Source organism: Triturus cristatus, chromosome 10, assembly GCF_964204655.1.
Source record: "Triturus cristatus chromosome 10, aTriCri1.1, whole genome shotgun sequence".
Taxonomy (NCBI): domain Eukaryota; kingdom Metazoa; phylum Chordata; class Amphibia; order Caudata; family Salamandridae; genus Triturus; species Triturus cristatus.
This window is the reverse complement of record NC_140593.1, coordinates 226,429,311-226,450,908: the sequence shown is the minus strand read 5'-3', so window position 1 is coordinate 226,450,908 and position 21,598 is coordinate 226,429,311. Positions and strand designations below refer to the sequence as shown.

General features: G+C 45.6%; 1 long non-coding RNA gene across 1 annotated transcript in view; it reads left to right on the top strand.

Moving 5' to 3' along the window:
• LOC146789247 (uncharacterized) overlaps positions 1 to 20,578 on the top strand; it is a 47,209-nt gene extending 26,631 nt beyond the window's left edge. Inside the window, exons 2-3 of the long non-coding RNA XR_014970040.1 lie at positions 2,759 to 2,878; positions 20,418 to 20,578. This is a non-coding gene — a long non-coding RNA (uncharacterized LOC146789247). The remainder of the gene's footprint in view (positions 1 to 2,758; positions 2,879 to 20,417) is intronic.
• Positions 20,579 to 21,598: the final 1,020 nt, after the last annotated feature.

The window sequence follows — 21,598 nt, the reverse complement described above, 5'->3', positions numbered from 1 at the left end:
TATATCTTTCCTGTTCATCAGCACCCAGGGGCAGACAGACAGGGAGTGGGGGTTCGGCGGGACAACAGTCCGAACAGCACCAGGAGGACACCAATGAGGGCTCCTCTGCTGGCCCCAGTAAGTCTTCTTGTTTTTAATAATATTTCGTATTCCATATCTTTTACTGCACCATATTTTTCACAAACTATTGTTTCAGTTTCCAAATGCTGTTTTTTTACCAACAATTATCCTTCGATCTGTACGGTTTCAAAAATCTTATCCCTGCCTCTGCTATGATGACTCTCAGTACTACTACTACTAATACTATCAGTCTTTCTGTACTGTAGTAGCTAGTCTTGACCAGTTGGCCAGTGCCACTCTTTAGGTGAAAGGTTGTAATATAAAACTTATATTCACTAGTAGCTTTAGCCATTGAGTCCAATCCTTTGGGACGTCGTCTTGTACTACTTCTAGTCTTATTGATCTTGAGTCTTTGTTAATCTTGAGGCTTTGAAAATTCACAGCAACAAAAGCCCAACCAGATTTATTACTATTTTGATATGATAGTGTGAGGAGGTGGCCTCCATAGCCGGTATACCCTTCCCAACATCACTTGTACAACATAATGACAATGGTACGAGACGGCTGGGAGGGAATGAGTTAATCCTTTCCACTGACTCTTGTGTGCAGGGAGGAGCTCCATCATCCGGGTTGAGCAGGAACCAATGGAATTCGGGACCCGCCGAGTATGAAGGGAACCCGGAAGAACGCCAACGGGGTGTGGAAACGGCGGAGCAAGGAATACAGCCACACCGAGAGGAAGAGAAGAGCGAAGAAGAACACTCGACCAACAGCCTAGGAGACGAGGAACCGAGGCCGACCGGTGACTCGGAAGAAGCACCCGACTCCGGAGAGAGCGAGACCTGGTCCGAGGAGTGGTGGACACCCCCAGGAGGACGCTGACAAGCCGCCGCAACTCCGGAGAGTTGCGGCCAACGCGGTACGTGACACGGGAAGGGGGAGGGATAAGCGGGGTTCAACTAAGAGATCACCGGGGTATACAAATGTATGGAATCCTGTGGTGAGAACGGTTGTCCGAGCACGCACCTCCCTTTGTATACCTTCACAACCCAGCCGCGTTAGGAGGAGTACTGACCCGCTTGTTTTGACCCCTTTGCCCTTATCCTCTGTAGAGCGTATATTCCAACCTTATTTTTTATGTCTCTTTTATGGCACACATACCCTTGGATTCTCGCATACCTCCCTTCTTTTCAGCATCCCGGTTCTTTTATTTTGATAGACACCCGACTCCCTTATCCCCGTCCTATGCATAACAGCACACCCGTATTTCTTTTGTCGGGCCTCACAACGGGTGCTTCTTTAATCACTGGTGAAGGGTTCGTATCAGAAAAGCCTGCACCACAAAACTGATCGCCTTCTCTCCTTTCACTTTCCGAGGCAACCTGGGGAGGAGTCCGACCACGACAGGAACCCATCACCAGCCGGAAGACAACGTGGAAGGACCACAACTAGAGAAGACCATCCTACCATCCTAAACCTGTTTTGTGGAACGATTATTTTTATTTGATTAAAATCCAATCACAATTGCTCAACTAATTCGGCCTCCTCGCTTTTCCTTTCGGCCCTCCCTCTCACAGATAGCCTATAGGACATACTACTACTGTTGTAGGAATCTTGCACATACACAGACATTTGCACAAGAAAATAGGATGTTGGTGATGGTAGGTTGGACCTTCCTCACACACCTCAATCAGAAATTCAGCACCCACCACAATTCCACTGCTCGACTATAGTACTGTCTTGTCATAACTATTAGGTCTCCGAACCCTCCCCCCAAGATACCCAAAAAGTAGACAACCCAGAACATAACACACCCAACCTCTCAGTCGTGGAAGCAATACACATGCACACCCTTACTTTAATTTGCTCACTTGTGTAAGTTAGTCCACACCAAATACCACCAAGTCTATGTAAGTTCAAAATGTTTATTTTGAATTGAGAAGCTCTGTACATTGTTTTATTATAAAACGCAGCACCAACCGGAAAATCAATAACATTAAAACAATAAACATTGTTACACTTATACAGTTGGGAATTAAATCATGATAACTGAACAGTGGTGGAAGGCAGCACCACCATCCCCTAGGAATTTAGTTTATATAAATTTATAAATGAAGATGTGAGTGAAGGGACCCCTCACCTTAGGAGAACCTAGTACTGGTAGTTGTTGCATCATTCAGAAGCTCTGCAAAGCTCTGGTTCGTAGAAGGGAATCTTCCGTCTGTAATGCGAAAAATGAAATGGTGTGCGTTAGTATATTCCAACTTGCAAGCATTTCTCAGCCGTGCCAAAAAGTGTAGCATTTATGGATAAGCAATATGGACTAGTAACTAACAGTACACCAGTACTTCCTAAAAAAGCGGCTTGTTAATGTTTTTGTTGACCGCTTGTACGCAGCGCGTAGACTAGACAGTAGCAGTGTGAGGCAGGTCATGTGGGCTCAAAGGTGTCTTATAGAAGAAGCTGCAAGGTAACGTCACATGTGCAAAAATAAAAGACACAAAGGTAAAATGGTAGCATGGCTCGGGCTAATTAGGCAAAGGCTACAATAATGACCATATATAACTATTAGTGTCTACTCTACTACTACCTGATTTGTACTAGTGATGTATGTTAGTATTAACTCATTTTTCAACCTTGCTACTGATCAATAGGGGGAGGTGTATATGACGCCTAATAAATGTGTAATGTTTTCTAGGCGCACTACCGACCACCATTGCCGGGGCCAGCGAAGGCGATGCGGAGGGCGAGGATGCGGCAGTTGCCGCAGATAGCAACGGAGCGGTAGGGGGAGTGGCAGCACCAGTGGCGGGCGGTGGTAAGTTAGATTCATAATCCTTAACTATTGTTGAACTTGACAGTACACTCACTGCAAGGGTGTACTGTATGTATATGAATACTGTACTGTTGAGAATTAGGGCCCCATTAGGATGGCAGGTGTATTGCCTCCGCCGGGCCGGCGGTATTCACCGCCGACACCACAGGGGCAAACCTACCGCCATCCCTGTAGAAAAGAGTCAGACCCCATATGTCGACCAGGCGGAAAAGGGTTCAATATGGCGTTGGTGTCTCTCTGAACACACCGCCAGCCATATAATCTGCATTTTGGAATACCTTTGCGTGGCGGCATTGCGGTCCGCCACGGAAAGGCATGCAGACATTGCAGAGTATGCTTGGGGGCCCCCATGGAGGGTACCTACCTATGCTATGGTACCCCCCCTGCCTTTCAAAGCAAAACGTGACAGGCTCCGTGCGGGGCCCATCATGTTGTGCTTGGAAAAGCAGCACAACATGTATTTTTAGCATTGCTTTCGGCACCGCCAACCAGAATGTAAAAGAACAGGATGCGCCCGCCACTGTGCCGGGCGCATCATCCTAATTAATTGTCCCCACGGGACCCCCACCCTTTTTAGCATGGTGGGCGGACAAAGTCCAGCCGCCATCCGATGTCGTAAGTAAGTATGAGTTGTTGGGGACGTTTGAAGAGTGAACTAGAAGAATAGAATCCCTTTAATTTGCATAGGAGCGGGAGTATTGAGTAACCAATGGCCTCATCTATCTGATTTCAACTCCGCTTTGAAAGTTTTATGGAGAAGAGCACCTGGTACACTGTTCAACTAAAAAGTGAAAGACGGGTGGAAGTAAGAAGGACGGGCGAGATTTAAAATGTTATGTACTACTGTGCTTTATAGTGCTACTCTACCATGCCACTATGTGTATAAATAATTAACTTGTCTTACTGTTTTTCTAAGAGTATATTTTACAATTGTCTTGTTTTTTTCTTTTTGATACACCGCTACTCCTAAACTAAACCGCAAGGAGTTGACCGCCAAGGCACGGCGCCGGAAGCTGGAGGCAATCCAGCGGGAATACCGGCGGCTGGTGGTCTTAGCTAAGGAGGAGGAGGAGACTGCGGCAGCAATTCAAGCCTCCTCCAGTGCCCCGGGCCCCAGCCACCGCTCTTCAGCGGTACGGCGCCGCCGCCTGGCGGCTGCCCGCCGCCACCGTAGTGCCATCTCCGGTGCCCCCCCACTGTGGCTGCAACTGCCGCGCCCTAAGACGCCGTGTCGCCCGTCTAGAGCACCAAATGCGTGTCCTCCTTGAGTCCCGCCCCACACCTTAGTCCCTGTCATTAAGTTCTGCCCCTTTTTTAATTCTTGTTTGGGTGGGTGGGAACTTGTTTGGGCGTTGGGTTTGGGATTTTTTCTTTACGGACTTTTTCTCCTATGGACAATTGGACATTGGTTGGGGTTAGGGAGGGGGGTGGGTCAAGCGTTTGTGGGTTTAGTTTATTTTTGTTAGGGAAAATTAAATATATTTTTCTATGTTACATGCAATGTTGTTAATGTTTTGTAGGTGGGGGTAACTGTTTTACATCACACTGTTTCCTTGCTGGTGCATGGCCGCCCATAGCCTGTGTTTGATTTAAATAATTGGCTGACTGTGTAAGACACAAACAGATAGATGTGACACACCTCACTGATTGACTTGTCCTTCTAGTACTTTCAGTCTGTCCTCTAGTCTATGCATTCTTTATCTGGACTGGTGTGTGAAAATGAAATCATTGACAACATGTCCATTATTAATTCTGCCTCCCCCAAACTTCTCTCTTACCTGTGCTTGATGTTTATGTCCAACTGTGGCACAGCAATGGCTGCATGGTGAAGATGGTTTCCTTTTTCTAACATGCCATGATTGGGGTGGTGGTGGTGGTAGTATAGTAGTAGTAGACACTGGCAGGGCGGCAGCATTTGCAAAAAAAGAAAATGAGACAGTCAGTCGCCTTTGAGAGACTGTTAGAGGAGTAGTAGAATGAAGTATAGTACAGAACTTACCGAGCAACAATAATATACTCAAATATTAGACAACAAAACATAATGGTGGTTGGGATAGCCTACTAGACAGAGTTACAAACTATAGTTGTGTCTAGTCACTTGACTAGGCCTACAGCCTAACAGTTAGTGCTGTATATGAGGAATGACAACAAACAAATCCAATCAATGCCGGCAATTCATGCTGAGGTATATGTTCCTTTGTTAAATAAAATAACCTAAAATATCCTACTCATGGGTGGGCAAGCAGAAGGAGATCATCGCTCTGCCTTGAAATTGAAGTACTGTTGCTTTCACCACATCCGCCCCAGCAAGTGTGTGATTAAGTATTGGTGTACATTTAATTTAGTCACACCTCGACAATAAGTCACACAGCCCGGGGTAAGAGGGTTAGGGTTTGTTGAATGGATGGGAAGGGGGTTTTTGGGAAAGGTTTGACATAGAAAAACAGTATGCATGGACAAACAAACGACAATCATTGAAGATTACCATATCCATATGTTAAGGGAGAAAAAGGAAATGCATGCATGATGATGAGAGACCCGGATTACATACACTTCTAGTTCTTTTTCTGTTGTTCCGGACTTAATACTTTTACAGATAGCAAATAGAAATTTTAAATATTGGTAGGGAAGAATCGTAAACAGAGAGCAAACCTAATGATGATAATAACAACTCCAAGAACACACTGTTGTAAAGATTGTATACAAAATATTAATCAAATTATTTAAAAGAAGATAAAAGTGGATACTGTTACTGTGTTATCCTGATAAAAAATGTGGACTGGATTTGCATCTCAGCATTCCTCTTGGTCCTCCTCTCGTCCATCAATCTTGGGTGTGTCGGCTCGCCACTCGCCACTGCCCGGCTGGAAACAAAAATGTCGATTTATTAGTAAGGTAAGTGTGCATTGTAATGTTTTCCAAAGTATAGGGCAAGGCCCGGCCTGTAATTGTAGATGGAAAACCAAAGGGGATATTGAGAAACAAAGTTGAAACAAATGCACAAGTTAGTGTGTAGTGCAACAAGAACACTTTCCGAGGTGGCATGTATGCATCATCTCTACTCTAGTCCATTCATTAGTCTTTATTGTCGATGTATTTCATCATAAAAGACAGTTACAATACATAAAAAAAAAAAAAAATACAAACAAAATACATAATAATAACAAAACCAGATAGTCACATTTAAAAAATTAATCATATTAGCATATTTCAGTAACCTAATACCTCTTGATTCTAATAAACCAAACCCAAGCCAAAAATTTAGCAACAGCAATAGCAACGTATTCACTAGGGTCAAATCGCAATATTTCAAGTGCTTCTGACCCTTGTCTTGTTCCCAGGGTACGACATATTGGTTTGAGCCATTTAGCTCGGGGTGCAGCATAAGCGGGACATACAAAAAAGATATGACCAACAGAATCTATACAGTCAATACACCTTTTGCAGGAATCACAGGAAACACCCTTCCATTTTTTAGTAAAAGAGTTAGTCGGAAGGGTGCCTACCCTAAATTGGTGGTAGAGTTTCCTGTCACAAGGTCTGGTGATGGTATCCCAGTAGGCTTCAAGGAGAGGGATTTTTTTTTGGACTAGGAACCTTCCTGTCAGAGACTCTGCAGAAGCTGAATTTAGATGTTTTTGCTGCACCATTAACCAATAAAGGCCCTTAAAATCTTTCTTGGAGGGAAAGGGGTTATTGGCCGGGTCGGTCCATAGATTACCCAACCCCATAGAATCCAGGAGTTGTTTAGTCTGTCTGAACCAGGGGATGTTGCCAGCCCCCAAGATGGATCGCACATCAAGAAAAGCCTTGGCATAGAGGTCCAACTCGGGGACTGTCCATAATCGCCTCCAAAAGGCCAATGGCTTGAACCTAGCAATGTCATCAAACGAGTGACAGCCAAGATCCAACAGGAGCGGTTTAACAGGGGTAGAACAAGGAAGGCCCGTGAGCATTCTGAGAAATTTATGTTGTGCCTTAACCAGGGGAGAAAGATCAGCAAAACCCCAAAGTTCAGCGCCATAGAGGATCGCCAAATTGATCCTAACATTAAAGATTTTAATGGGGGGGCCTATCATTCTCGACTGGGATTGCTTTTGTTATTTAACTAGGCAACCAGAAAGCTGTGCAAATTTTAGAGTTAGAACATCAATTTGCGGCCTCCAATCCAACTTGTTTTCAAAAACTACCCCCAGATAGGTCATGACATTAGTTCGTTCAAGCAGGACATTGTCCATGGAAACATGACCCTTCACACCTCTCCCTTTGTTAAAAACCATATATTTGGTTTTGGACACATTAACAGACAAATCAAAATCAGAGCAAAAGTTCGTGAAAACATTCAGAGCCACCTGTAGTCCAGACAAGGTCTGGGAAAGGAGTAGGGTGTCATCGGCGAACATAAGGAGTGGAATTTTGGTGCCACCCAGCGTTGGGGCGTCCGTGGAGGTGTTGGAATAGTACTGGACAACTCTGCTGATAAACAGTAAAAACAGAGTGGGAGCAAGGACGCACCCCTGCCTGACACCCCTATTGACCCTAAATCTATCTGTAACCTGGCCCTGTTTCCCCCAGCGAACTTGTGCAAAGTTGTTATCATGGAGCCTAATGATGATATTCAGGAGATCAACTGGGATCCCTAGCTCGGCCAATACACTCCAAAGTTTCGTCCTATTGACTAAGTCAAATGCTGACCGAAGGTCTACAAATGCAGCATATAAAAGTACCGCCACACAGATAGACCGTTTTCCAGACAATCAATTGAAATTTGAAAGCCTGGTCGATGGTACTACTACACGGTCTGAAACCGGCTTGCAGGGGAGAGATGATGTCCTCCTGCTCAATCCAGGCCTGGATTCGTGCCAGGATCATTCTAGCGATGATTTTCTGGACAGAGTCAATAAGACTAATAGGGCGGTAGTTCCCCGGGCAGGAGCGGTCACCTTTTTTGAAGATAGGAAGAATCTCAGCCCCCCCCCAAGAATCAGGAATGTCGGCCCCTCTGGCTACGGCGTTAGCAAAATGTGCAATATAAGGCACCCAATTCCCAGGGTCAGATTTAAAGAGATCCGTGGGAACACAATCCATACCCGGCGCCTTACCACTTGGAACCTTACTTAAAGCCTTTTCAACCTCAACACAGTCGAAAATTAAGGTCGGGGAGATGGACAGGTCCCTGTTTATTGCTGGGGCAGGCCCCTCAACCTGTGAGGAATCCGAAAACTGGGATTCAAAATGCGTCACCCAGGCGTCCGGAGGAACGTGGTTGATGGGGACCTGGCTATTCTGTGAATTGCCCCACTTAACAATGTGCCAGAACAGGGTTAAGTTCCGGTGTTTACTGGCAGCCAGAAGGTCGTTCCAGTGATCGTTGTCCCACTCTTGTTTGGCCTTGGCTTTAGCCTTATTATAAACTTTTCTAGCCAATCTGATATTATCTGGATCTTTGTTGGCAATAGCGAGTTTTAAATTTCTATATGAATCTCGGCAAGCTTTATTGTACCAAGTAGATGGTTTTAAAATAACAGATTTCTTAGCCTTACAAGGTTTTGAGAAAAGAGATTTAAGGCCAGAGAAGAGGTGGTCATGTACGCATGTAGCTTTGCCAACAACATCCTCAGTGCTCTGAAGAGACTGTAAATCATCCAGAGCACAGGATACCTTGGAGCTGATCTCGGATAATAGTGCACCATCAATAGCAACCTTGTCCCAGCGTACACGCCGTTGGTCATTGGTTAAAACGGCTTCCGCAGTCACTGTTTCAGAGGGTTTGGTTCTATATGCTGGACAGAGTGAGAGACTTAAAACCAGTGGGTTATGGTCACTCTCGGGGCGGTCGAAAACCGCCATATCACATAATGTGGACCAGAACTCCACTTTAACAAGGGCATAGTCAATTCTGCTGTTACAACGTCGGCCATCTGAAAAAGTCATCTTTCCACCCTTATCAGAGGCGGTCCGCCCATTGGCGGCCCTGAAACCCCGCTCCATACATAATCCCATCCACTGAGTGGCAGACTCTGTCCACCTCTTAATAGGAGGGAGATCGAGAGGAGGGATATTTAGGATCGCGTCCACCTCCCAAGTAAGTGAGTTGAGAGCAGAGAGCAGGGGTTCAAAACAGCAATTTAAGTCACCCACAATGAAAACATTAGTGTATATATTAATAGTGTCCAGAAACCCATCTAATTGTAAAAAGGTATTAGTACCACGTCCACCTGGGAGGCCTCTATTATAGACATTTATAATTAAAACTTCAGGTTCATTGCGGTGTTGCAAAGAAATGATCAATAGATCAGGGCTGTCGATGACCAATTCTTTAAGGGAATACCCAAGGGATTGCTTAACCCATATACAGAGCCCGCCGGACGGACGGCCCCTGATACCACGAGTAGCCCCTTTGGAAAAATTTACATACCCGGAAAAATAGATCGGGTCCACAGCCCAGGTTTCCTGAAAAACCAGGATATCATGGGTGTTTACCCAACCTGACCAATCTTCCGAGGTTACCCTACTACTGAGGCCCGCAACATTCCACGAGACCAGGGTCAGGGGGAGAGAACTAGATGGCATAATACACGGGAAAGCAGGGGCGGGGCCCATAATGGCTGGATTGGTTGCAATGTTATTGGGGCCCTTACTCTCGCTTTCGGGGGGGCGAGGATCGATAGGGGTAGAGGGTGGGCTGATTAGTGGAAAAGGCAGGGTGCTGGGAGACATAGTATCCAGACCAACTTGTGCCCCCCATAAACCACCTCTCCCTGTTTGCCCCGTGTTATCTGGACCAAGACAGACCTCCCGCATGTTACTCGAGTTTACCATGTTTGGTGACTGTCAATCAACCCCATCTAGAGAGTTCAAGGGGGCATAAAAGTTTGACAATGGGAGATAGAAATCCGGTCTTGTCTGTCGGTGGGAATTCCTATTAACCCTTTCCCAAGCAATGGGCGTATCACGTGTTGATGCAAGGGGGTTGTGAGGATAGAAGTATGACAAATCCACAGTGGATATGCCAGTCGCTCTCGAGGTGTTGGGAAAAGAGCGAATGTGGCTCACCACCCTAGGGTCACGAAAATTTATAATCACACAATCACCCTCCACTTGTTTGGCTCTATTGCCCAACCAACATACCCTACGTACAGTCAATATTTCAGCCCGTAGTCCAGCAGGTAAAGGCCTATTATTATTTAACCAGTGTGTAACTTTGTTCTTCAGCTCACTATGAGACTCGGGCTTTGCCTGTAGGAGCCGAGGAACACCGGCCATTATAATTGTATAGGGTTGGGACTCGGGTGGAAGATTAATACATGGGAGATTTTGGAGAGGGTCAACATCCTCTAGGTTGGGCTTACTGATAGAGATATTGTTCGTATTGGTGGCAGTGTTAATATTACAACCTGATTCTATCGGAACATCGATATTGACATGAAGGCGGGGTGCTTCCACGGCCTGATCGTTAAGAGCAGGGATATTGGGTGGTGCTCTATCCATGAGTGCATTAGCAGTGGAAGCAGGCCTAGTTTTGTCAACTTTGTCTAAGTTAGAGGAAGTTTTGGGACCAATAGAAGACACTGCAATCTTTTCCAACAGAGACGTATTGGCAAACACCATACCCTCTATCTTCTCAAGTGAGGTGGAGAGTCGAGTATCTCTCTCTAATAAAGGAAGGAGAAGTGATTTAAATAACTTCTCTACAGGCTTGAGAAAATCAGAGGTAGTGGAGTCTGCGTTGGATTGGAGGGTAGAAGGGTGCGGGGACCTCGAACTACCAGTTGCCAAGTGGGAGCTATCAAACATGATAGAATTGGAAGCGTCACAAATATTTGCAGATTTATGTGAGTTGGACACTTTGGAGGTTTTAGCACGTTTCCCCTTGGGAGGGGCTCCCGTACATTTTCTTTTACTCGGAATACGCCTAGGCTTGTGGACCTGGGTCAATGCTACAGTAGATAGTTGGTCAGAGGTAGACTGTGGGAGGCTGGTGCTAACAATAGTTGGTTCACCACTGGACTCGGGGGTACTAATTATCTCATGCAAGTCAACCAATGGACAATGAAAAGGTGTGTCCGGCGGTACATTTGGGGTATTACATGACATGCTGGAGAGTGGTTGGGGCTGGCTGTTGTCGGGCGAGACGGCTGTCATAATGTTGCCAAGAGATGATCTTTTAGCAGACAATTCAAGGGACAATCTTTTTTCCGTTAATAAAATCTCATGTTCGAGAACACGAGCAGCTCTAGTGATAAAATTATCAAGGGTCCCTGTTACTTGACCCCCTAAGCTACCCCGGGCCACCTTCCTACCGGACCTTAAAGAGGTCATGATTTAGGAAGAGAGCAGACAAACAATGGGGGGGGGTACCCGAGGAGAATAAAAGATAAACCTCTGAAATTAAAATAAGATAAAATTGACTAAATATGTCTAAATCACACTAAAATGTTGGAGTGCTAAATATGGGCAGCAAATACTGAGTAAGGCAGTTCACCAGTCAGCAGTGACACGTGTACTCGCAATAACAGCAATGTTTGTAACTCGTTGAGGGCGACCCTTTTTCAGGGGGGTGGCCCGCCCCGACCACAACCGACCACGAACGGCCACAAATGGCCACAAACGGCCCGCTCTTTGTCCGGTCTTCGCCCCGGTCGGCGGCCCGCGCGCGTTCCGCTGGCGCGTTACAAGGTTGAGATGTTAATAACGAGGGCCGTTAACAAGGAGGCGGCACCGGGAAGAGCAACCAGGTGAGGCGGATCTGATTGGCGCTGGGCCCCTTGGTCCTCGCAGTCCCAGAGCTGATCAAGGCAGCAGCCTTCCCCCTAGTGCAGCGTAGCGTCCGTGGAAGTCTGTTAGCTCCGAGGCACACAGCAAGAATGGAAACTCGTCCAGGGTTTTATGCTGATAGAGCCGGCGAGCGGCGCCCGCGAAGCGGGGGCCGCGAGGCGTTGATTGATGCTGGGAGGCGGCTCCGGGAAGAGCAACCAGGTGAGGCGGATCTGATTGGCGCTGGGCCCCTTGGTCCTCGCAGTCCCAGAGCTGATCAAGGCAGCAGCCTTCCCCCTAGTGCAGCGTAGCGTCCGTGGAAGTCTGTTAGCTCCGAGGCACACAGCAAGAATGGAAACTCGTCCAGGGTTTTATGCTGATAGAGCCGGCGAGCGGATCCCGCGAAGCGGGGGCCGCGAGGCGTTGATTGATGCTGGGAGGCGGCTCCGGGAAGAGCAACCAGGTGAGGCGGATCTGATTGGCGCTGGGCCCCTTGGTCCTCGCAGTCCCAGAGCTGATCAAGGCAGCAGCCTTCCCCCTAGTGCAGCGTAGCGTCCGTGGAAGTCTGTTAGCTCTACTCTAGTCTGTTTCTAGCATTGACCTTCAACAATACCAGGAGAGAGCAGGCCCACAGTGCTTAGCAGTAGCACATCCTACTTTAGAGTACGTTTTTTTTGTTTTTTAAAGAGTTGGACAAAGGCAAAGCACATTATCCATTCCAAACATAGCATTTTACAGTTTAAGTAAAGCAGTGCACCACAGTCATCCCACCGCTACACTCTATTCCACTTCTACAGACATTTGGGTCTGCTGTGGTTGTTGTTGACGTGTTTACCTTTAGGCTTTTAAGTTTATGCCACTCATGAAACGTCCTCCTGACTTCATCATCATCTCCGATACTTTTACTGACTGACTGTGAAGATCGGCCTGCAGTAGAAGTAAAATTGTTATTACACAACAAGAGTAGAAATATTATTGACTTGAGTCAGTCTTTAGTGTGTACAGAAAGATAGATTACTAGTACACTTTGACTTCACTTTGTGCACAACAAACAAACAACGAAAACACAAAGACCAATCGCTCAGAGTCAGGTGTCCAATGCATGCCATTAATTGTCATTACCTGTTCCTTCTCATCTTAAGCAAACGGGCCGTCTATTTCGCCATCATCATGATGGGCGGTGCTGTTGTGTCATCATACTCATTGCGCAGATATAGTGAGTCCCCTTCCTGTATTGAATTAAAAGCAATTTCTTATTTGCAAGAAGGGGAAAATTGAATTCACCTTGAGTTAAGTTTAGTGGGTTCTGTAGAAATTTGATTAGTGGCAGTGCACAATTACATAAAATCATGCACAACAAACACAACAAAATCATTCAGTCTGCGACTCTGCGTCCAATGCATGGCATCAATCATTACCTTTTCCATCTTATTTTCAGTTAATGACCAGTCTCTCTCGGCTCTTAAAAGGAGGATAGCTATAGTAGTCATCTGATTCATGCTCCACTTCTTTTGGCAGGACTAGGAAAGTTTGATTTTTTTCTTGCAGTATTTTACCATCATCCAATCATCATTCATGAGGGCAATGGATTTGGGTGGGAGATTCAGTATGATGGAGCGGAGGAGCTGGATTTGGAGGACTGTACTGTCAAATTGCAGACACCTGAAAATTGTATAATAAATAAGAAGAGTAGAAGACGGTGGTAATGGATTTGTGGTGATTCACAAGTTTGTAACCGGAACGACAGACACACAAACAACGGTGGGAAAAAAGGGAGGAAGACAGTAAGTGCAAGCCTAATTGTCAGGGAAGTATAGCTCGTCCTCAAACTCTGGGGGGTCAGCCAGTAGTAGGTAATCATCATGTGACACACTACTTCCGTCACCTGAGCCGCTGTCCTCATCTTCCTCCATTGCTTCATGTATTGTGTAATTCGGTGGTATGAAGTGCTGATTCATTTTGATCATTGTTAACCTCTCCACGTTTTTGGGCGAGAGACTGGTCCTTCTCAATGTTACAATGGAACCAGCAGCACTGAAAACACGTTCGGAAGAGACACTTGCGACAGGGCAAGCCAGATAGCTTATCGCCAGCCTGCTGAGCTGTGGCCATTCAGACCTTTTCCTATACCAATACTGCAATGGGTTTTGATCAATGTACACCTCTGTTGGGTCGTCCAGATAGGCCTGGAGCATCCGCTCAATGTTCAGGGTTGCTGCTGGTAAGCTTTCGTGCTGTTTTTTCTGTGCATCAGCACTGTGCTTATTAATGCCTAACTTTACATACCAATCGTGTAATGATTGTACTCGGCCTAATGATCCAGTTATTGTTTCTGTGGTCGATAGTGATGGTGAGTGTTGCGATCCAAATGCACTGCCCTCAGCCGATGAAGTTGCACTTGATCCTGCATGGCCTGCTTCAGTACTTCTTGTGGGTTGATCTTGCGGGCTTTTAATTAGCAGCCGTTCGTTTTCCAACTTACTGGCTGCTTCAGCTATACAACTTTTGTAGCGGGCAACATCAATCTCGGAAAAAGCAAAGAATGTCTTCAGTCCAAATTTTGCACGTGGATCCAGAATTGTGGCACAAATGTAATGTTCTTGTGACAAAATTTTATTTTGTATCCTTACATTTTCAGCTAAGCGCCGGGATAAGCTCTCCACCAAGTCATGGGCTTGCCTTTTGTCCTCTATACCTTTGTATGATTCAGACACATTATTTAGCTGATGCTCTAGCATTTGCAATAATGGGATAGCTTGGCCCATTGTACAGTCCTCCTTGCTGACTTCACGTGTGAAGACCTCAAAAGGACACAGCATCTCAGTCAGGCATTTAATTAGGCTCCATTGATCCATCTCAAGGTTCATGCCTTTAACAGTAGCATCCCCGCTTCTGTTCCAGGCATATTCATGGAGTGACCTGTACTGCTCATACAGACGATCAAGCATGTAATACGTTGAGTTCCAATGTGTTGCCACCTCCTGGATGAGTGCCTTGACTGGCATCCTATGTTCACGTTGGATGATCCTCAGCTGCTTCCGAGCTGTAAAAGAATGGCTGAAATGAGTGCATATTCTTCGGCAGATGGCCAGTAAATTGCTGACTATGGGTTCTTTTTTCAGAAAGTCTTGAACTATAATGTTTATGCAGTGCGCCAAACACGGAACCCTGAAATAGGAACCAAGTTCCATGGCCTTAAGTACATTACTGCCATTGTCTGTGGCAACAAAGCCAATACCAAGCCCTCTTGGCCACAGCCATTCCAAAACCTTGCTGCGAAACTCGTGTCAAATGTTTTCAGCCGTATGAGATTTCTCCATGGCGAACATGGCTACAGTTGCATGATTCCGAGTACCTTAAAAAATCGCAGCTGTGTCAACAGCACCTCATGCAGATAGCTTATCTCTAACCCCCACAAAAGAGATCCAGTGTGTAGTGATGTATTCTGTGGCTTGGCAACTGGTCCACATGTCTGTTGTCAGGTGGATATTGTGCACAGCACTCTGCTGCAAAGCTTGTCCAACCAATTCCAGCACCTCATGATGTAGTGCCGGAACAGCAATTCTTGCGAAATAGGACCAGCTGGGAACCTTCCATTTAGGGCAGATGGCAGACACAAATTCAAGGAAACCCACCCCTTCCACAAATGAAAAAGGAAGAAGGTCCAGCGCTAACATTTTAGCCAGCTTCACATTGTACAATCGTGCTGTTGGGTGGTTGCGTTGGAACTGCCCCTCCAACCTAAACATGCTCTCAATGGTAGGCTGGATTACTTTCCTTTGTGGTGCTGTTTTCATTAACCCACTAAGGCTCAACGACACAGATTGTCTCATTGCGGTACTCGGTCGCCTTGGTGTCTCACTCTCAGCCTGACTCAGAGCATGGCTCTTACTGCGGTGCCACTCTGATGTTAATGAGGAGGATGTGGGCGTTCCCACTGCACTACTGGGGACAGGGCTAGAAATGCCTCCCTCTTCTTCACCTGCCAGCGCAATAATATCGCTCCCTGATTCATCCTGACCAACTTCAATGGGTTAAGTTTTTCTACTTTCTTTTAACTTAAGTAGGTGAGCCTCCCACACGATAGTGTGGTGTATTCTGAGATGACTTGCTTGTCCTCCGGTACCATAGTTTGTACCAAGCTTACCACGCCGAACACCTTGCCGACAAATTGAGCATATAGCAATGTTCTCCTCCTTGGCGCTAACAGAAAAAAAGTCCCAAACTGGGGAGGAGAACTTTCTGGCACTGCTGGATGTGCCACTTTCAATACCAGATGAACTGGAGAGTGTGCTTGAAATGTGACCCTGTGCACCTAGACTGTGACTTTTACTACCACTACCTACTGAGATGGTTGAGCTGGAAGTAGGTCCCTGCCGGGCCTTGGAAAATATGGCAGCTGGAGGTAGTGGTGGTGTAACCTGTGTTGGTGATATCCGTGCTACATCCTGCTCAGTAGCAGTCTTTCTGGATAGGGTGAGAATGTTGGTCTCCAATCCCTTTGGGGCGGGAGTAATGTGCGTGATGACTGGCTCGTCTTCATCAACATCATCATCACCCCCCTGTTCTACATCTACCTCCATAACTCTAAGTTTTTCTGGGACCTTCCTTTTCAGAAGCATTGTCTTGTGGCGTATATCACTCTCAGACTGAGCTGGTGGGAGCCAAGTGGCATCACGATCATCAGAAGTGGGGCTTGAAGAAGAAGATGATGGACTAAGCCTCCTTTTCCTTGCTGGTGGTCTGGAAGACAATAGATCTTCTGAAACAGTGGTTTGACTTTGCTCCACTTTGTCTGCAGGAAGCTCGATTTCCTGAAATGCCCCTACGTCAGGAGCAACAACTACTATGGTGGGCTGATGCGGCCGCTGCTGTTCTTGTTGCGGCTGCTGCTGTTCTTGTTGCGGCTGCTGCTGTTCTTGTTGTGGCCGCTGCTGTTCTTGTTGCAGCCGCTGCTGTTCTTGTTGTGGCCGCTGCTGTTCTTGTTGCGGCTGCTGCTGTTCTTGTTGCGGCTGCTGCTGTTCTTGTTGCGGCTGCTGTTCTTGTTGCGGCTGCTGCTGTTCTTGTTGCGGCTGCACACTGATCTGCTGAGTTTGCGCCTGCGTTGAACTTGATTGTGTACTACTTTGCGGTAATGACATTTCTTCAACATCGCTGCTCGTTAGTAGATTGGCTACCTCTGCGACACTAAAGCCCTTGGGCCTAGGTTGGTGGGGTTGGACCGCTGTGCTGCTCCCAGCTTGGTTCCCGGACAACGCTGCTGCAGGCGTAACTTTTTTGGTGCCAAAAAAAACATTGGCCTGCACACCACCAGTCATGATTAATTGCACTTCCTTTTTCTGTTCCTTCTTCTCACCGGCAACTTTCTTGGTACTGGACCTGGTACCTTTCTTTGGGGCCATCTTCTTCAGATGTCAGGCAGGATGCAGATGCACAACAAGTTCTGATCACACGTGGATGTGATCTGCAGCAGGACTTCTGGCTGGCAGTACAACGGGTAGCCGGGTGATGCTGATGACACCTCCTCCTCTGTCTTTTGTGCACCTAAAAGCAAATAAGCCAGGAGAAGAACATCAGTGAAATGTTGCATTTGTTGTTGTGGTTCAGTTACTTAGTACTGTACTAGTGCAAACAAAAGATAGTCTAGCCATTTATGACTTTTTTTTTAACTAGGGCTATGTTATACTACTGTGTACAGTCACACACTACACTCTCAGGAAGGATAGGAAAGTTAATAATAACCACCAAAATAAAAATGTAATGGAAGTGGGGTGGACCCTATTTGCCATTAAATTATTTGAGCATCTCAGCATCCATGGAGCTGCTGCTGGCAAAGGGGGTGGATGGATGGAAGCAGTTAGCCAAATAGCCAATAGGAAAACCATGCAGGCCTATGGCAAAAGCAGGACTCTACTAACTCCCAGTCCAAACACAAAAAAAGGCCACCACCCACATGGACACTCACAAATCACAAACAAGCCGGGGACCTGGGAAACACCAGGAGCTGACAAAAGGCCTATAAAAGCCAGGTAAAGGATGCATGCTAAAGCACACTGTTCTGCCTTTTTAATGCAACAAAATGGAAATACGAACATTCACAGGCCCCAAAAAGGTCTGCAGGGTGCATGCATTGCACACCAACACACCAGACACATACAACAAAAGCATGTCTTTAAGACAACCAACATCAGAAAGGCCACCCCAAAAAAACACACTTCCCCAACTCAATCCAATGCCATCCATGTCCTAAATGATGTGTAAAAATTCAACAGACCACACAGAAAACACTTGATTAATAAAGCTGTGGCTACCTGCTCTGATCCTAGTGGATGAAAGCAGGCCTGTTGGCAGACAAGGCCAGGCAAGCTTGCAGGCCTAGGCTTCAAAATGGCCACCAGCCACATGGCCAGGCCCAACAACATCAGAAAGGCCACCCCAAAAAAACACACTTCCCCAACTCAATCCAATGCCATCCATGCCCTAAATGATGTCTAAATTCAACAGACCACACAGAAAACACTTGATTAATAAATCTGTGGCTACTTGCTCTGATCCTAGTGGATGAAAAAGCAGGCCTGTTGGCAGACAAGGCAAGGCAAGCTTGCAGGCCTAGGCTTCAAAATGGCCACCAGCCACATGGCAAGGCTCAACAACATCAGAAAGGCCACCCCAAAAAAACACACTTCCCCAACTCAATCCAATGCCAGCCATGCCCTAAATGATGTCTAAATTCAACAGACCACACAGAAAACACTTGTTTAATAAAGCTGTGGCTACCTGCTCTGATCCTAGTGGATGAAAAAGCAGGCCTTTTGGCAGACAAGGCCAGGCAAGCTTGCAGGCCTAGGCTTCAAAATGGCCACCAGCCACATGGCCAGGCCCAACAACATCAGAAAGGCCACCCCAAAAAAACACACTTCCCCAACTCAATCCAATGCCATCCATTCCCTAAATGATGCTTGAAAATGAAATACATTCAAAAAACACCAAAGGAACAGTTGCTTCATCATGCACACACCCATGGGGCCATGCCCATGACTAGCTCGGGCCTACTACTGACTACTACTACCCACGACATTTTAAAAAAAAGGAATGATGATAGTTACCAAAAATAAATTGTAGTTACAACAACTGCAATACCCACAATCAAACAGACACAACAACCACTTACTTGTAAAATATCCTATTAAAAAAATCCTCAAATCCAATTGCAATGATGCAGCAGACAAAAAGAGTGATCTTTCCAGCTCAAAATCCAAAGGCAGAATGAGCAGGAGATGGACAAAGCACTGGGAGGAGCCTGCTGGACAGGAACAGGAAGTTGGAGATTTTGTGTCACTTCCTCCCTCTCCCCACCTTTTTAAAAAAGGACTCCTTGCACAAAAAAGGACAGCCAAATGTCAATCTGAGGAGTTGTTTTCATCCAAAATCATCATTTGCAGAAGGTTTCATGCTGCTAGAGCTGATATTCTGCTCCAAATTGAAAATTTTACATGTTCGAGTTCTCGAGCTTCACATTACTTCCGCCGGATGTCGATGGCGTGTCGAAAATGACATGATCGCGTTCTCTCGCTCCCTGTCGCGTTGGATATGACGTGTTTGGGGTCTCTTTCTCCCTTTCGCGCTCTCGCTCGCGGTGTAGAATGACGTGTTGGAGATCTCAATCTTCTCATACTCGCGCGGTGCATGATCGCGAGAAGAATGACGTGATCGTGCGACAAATGACGTAATCACGCGACAATGCGAGCGCGAACTGTTGCGAGACAGCGCAAAATGGCTACCAACAATCCAATATCTCGTGGAGAACGCGACCGGGTCGTGAAAACTTGTCAGCGAATGTGGGGATTCAGGTAAGGCGATCGCGCGCACGCGAGAATGTATTTTTATACAGTGCGAGCAAGAAACAAATTATCGACAAGCTGCGGAATGCGGAAATTTTGAAATTATCGCAATTTCCGCAAACGGAACGGAATTTTGGCCCAGGCCTAATCAGGATGATTATGACATTCAACACAGATTCCAATAACATTTGCAAAATATTTGCAAAAAACTGGGATATTCTGAAGTGTGACAACACTATTGGTGAAATTATTCCCAACAGACCCACGATTACATATCGTAAAGGCAGGAGCATTAGAGACATGTTCGTACATGAGGATTTTTTCCTTGGGGCCACTGCAAGACCTGTAAGAACAGTACTTCTCTCAACAGGACCAGCTACAATGGGGTCAGCAAGGAAATTAGCCAGTTTTTGACATGTAGTACCACCTTCGTCATTTATGTGATTGAATGCCCTTGTAAACTTTGGAATATTGGCAGTACCACCCTTCTTGCCAAAAAACGTGTACTTGAGCACTATTGAGCTATCGCACATAATGTTGACAAATATCCGGTGGCTCACCACTTTAAAGATAAACATTATTCTAATCCAGTTCTTTTGAGATTTTTTATTATGGAACAAATTACCAAGAACCCTAGATGTGGCAATAGGGTGTTAAAATTGAGACAGCGGGAGTCAAAGTGCATAGTTGACTTTCAGCCCAAAGACCCGGGAGGTCTCAATCAGGATGAGGAATTAGCAATACATCTCAGAGAGTGCTAACACCGCACAACCCCTCATCCCATGTTATTGTGTAACAGTATTTCTTAGATTCCTTAGTTTTCCTGACTCTTCTTCTTTCCATTATGTAGATTTGTGCTTATGTGAAGTATTTTACTGTGTTTTTAAACATATTTTTTATATTTTTTCTATCTTTATTTACAGGAAGAAAGGAAGGTGCCCAGACACAGGCACTCACTTCTCACAGTCTACCTACCCTTCTTTCCCTTCATCACTTTTGACCACCTTGACTGATGGGCACTCTGAGTCTGTATGGCATGATACAATTGGACTGTGGTATGATTTAATCATTAGACTTTCAGGCACTTGCCATGACATTTCTTCCCCATTCTCAGCAAGAACGTTATTATTGGATTGCTGCACATGATTATAGATTATTTTACAACATGCGTTGTGGGACAAGCCATATACCTTTTCTTTGTTCTGTCTCAGTATATAACGAGTTGTTTCACTGAGTTATTTTTGATAGCGGTTACGTGACCGTGCACGTTTAGTATGATATATTTTATCATTAATATATTATTACTCACATCAATATGCATTATGTAGAAACGCACGTTTAATCAGATTGTATTAATCAGGAGTCCTTTGCCGTTCATTATCAGTTATGTTTCAGCTTATCCACACAATTTCTTGCTATATGCAGCAGTTTTTCGATATCACTGTGTGACAGCTCGACATTCCAAGATGTCTGCCGTTTGCTCGTAATTGGCTGTTTTTCTGTTTGGTTGAATTCATTTTCATTACAACGCTGAGACATTGTCAGCAGTAGCCCATGTAACGACTCAATTGAGATTATATCTAACATACGTTTTAACAGAAATGTACATACCTGATGTTTACTTAGTCATAAGAGCACACACGATTATTTAGCTTGAACGGATTATAATTAAGACCAGTACTATACAGGAATTGTTTAAATATTATGACACACAATATTACACAGGTCATTTTAAGGGTTGACACGACAATCAAAGATGTCCGCAGCACATCAATCATTGATGTTTCCTTTTCCTTCGCATGTCCGTTGTTTATGTCACTCACCAATGCTTCATCAGTCATGTTTGTTTGCACAATTATTCATGTGAACAAGGCTTTTCAGCCGAAACGCGTAGTGAATAAACACCCTTGAACTGTGGAGCTCACGCGTGGTCCATATTTCTGAGAGCGCACGTTAATGAACATAATTTTCTGTATGGATTGATTTACCGGCGCGCTCCGCCGGTGTGTGCGCCACCTCCCTCGGATCCCCGGCAGCCAGAAGGAGCAGCTTTGTTGGATTTTATATATAAATATATATATATATATATATATATATATATATA